A 1,594-nucleotide genomic window follows, 5' to 3' on the forward strand; every position below is an offset into this window, starting at 1 on the left:
CCACCTCTGTGTAGATGAAACATGTGACAGCATTAAAAACTCAAACATCCTACCATGCAAATATTAATACCAACCTCTATTTACTGAGCACTCTTAGTTCTACATACACAAACTCCTCTAGTTGCCCTAATAACCCTCCAGATTGGGTATTAATAACTATCACTTAGTAACTGAGAAAATGGAGCTTCACACAGTATTAATAACTGTCTCAAATCACCCGTTTGGAAAGGTAAGCCAGGCAGACACATACTGGGATGGCAAGAGCCTTATCTCCTGTGGTGGCTGTTATTCCTGACATGACCAGAATTCAGTCCACATCCTCTGCTAGGCATAATGGAGATGAGAAATACAAAAGGTTTTATGAAAGGAGAAGTCGCCCTGAGTCCCCCTTGCTGGAGCTTGCTTGGATTGGAACCTTTGCCTCCTGCTGTCTCTTATTCCTTCATTCAGTCAGCAAATACTTAGTAAGGGCCTTCCTTCTGCCAGGCCAGGTATTCAGCAATGAGGAGGGAACAGCTCTTAGGTATCTCACGGTTCAATCGGGCAATGCAGGTAATAAACAGATAACTGATTATCAGGTGGTGATGAGCGGTATGAAGAATCAATCCCATTAAAGTATAAGGAGTACTGCACATACACAAATACGTTCCTGATGCAGACACAAGGCTAAAGGCAAGATAAAGACAGAATGGGGAAAGAATCACTTCAGAGGGCTGTGGTAACTGATACCTCACTTACTTAAAAAGTAGTGTTCAAATTTTGACCCAAAGACATCCACACTTGAAATACCTAATTTTAGAAAAACTCAAAATACATTTCTCATGTTAGCTACTGCAACAGCATCTAAATCATGTCGTTTTTATTTTAATGTTGAAACTGAAGGCTTTCCATATTCTCTCACAGTTNCCATATTCTCTCACAGTTAACCACAAAGACTAGTCTAGAAACATACCGTGTATCTTTTCGCCTTTTTAAATTACTGATTAGTTCTACTTTTTTCCATCATTCGTTTTATTTTTAGTCATCCTTTCAGTGTATTTTCTTTTACTTCTGCATTTCTTGCTCAACCTTATGNTTTTCTTTTACTTCTGCATTTCTTGCTCAACCTTATGATGAAGTAGCATGCTTAGCTCCGTTTCTCGAACTTCTTTTATTAAATTACAGCAAACACACAACTAAGGGAGGCAATCACGAATAAACATTTCAGTGAGGTATTAAGAAACGAACAGCTCCATATAACCATCATTCAGGCTGAGAAATAGAATATATTCAAATCAAGCACCTCAGACATATTCCCTGTCTCTTTTCCAAATCACTCACTCCATGCTTCCCAACTGCAACCACTATCCTGATATTTAACACTCTATATTCTGCCTGTTTTTGAGTTTTAAAGAAAGAGTATCAAACAGCACGCATTCTTTTATGTCTGGCTTCTTTCATTCGGCATTATGTTTGCGACGTTCATCCAAGTTGTTGCATCTGGGCTCCTTCGTTTTGCTAAACAGTATGCCACAAAAAATATATGCCACAGTTCATCCACTCGTCCCTTGATTCACTCTGGGTTATTTCCAATTTAGGGATATTTCAAATAATG

The 1,594-nt window shown here is 38.8% G+C and overlaps 1 long non-coding RNA gene across 1 annotated transcript; it reads right to left on the bottom strand.

Annotated features, from left to right (window-relative positions):
- Positions 1–7: 7 nt before the first annotated feature.
- Positions 8–1,588, bottom strand: LOC117797975. Its single transcript, XR_004622765.1, has 3 exons — positions 1,107–1,588; positions 953–1,068; positions 8–666 (listed from the first exon to the last, which is right to left on the bottom strand). It is a non-coding gene; the product is annotated as an uncharacterized LOC117797975 (long non-coding RNA).
- Between the last annotated feature and the right edge of the window lie 6 nt (positions 1,589–1,594).

Source organism: Ailuropoda melanoleuca, unplaced genomic scaffold (genome assembly GCF_002007445.2).
Source record: "Ailuropoda melanoleuca isolate Jingjing unplaced genomic scaffold, ASM200744v2 unplaced-scaffold20877, whole genome shotgun sequence".
NCBI classification, from domain to species: domain Eukaryota; kingdom Metazoa; phylum Chordata; class Mammalia; order Carnivora; family Ursidae; genus Ailuropoda; species Ailuropoda melanoleuca.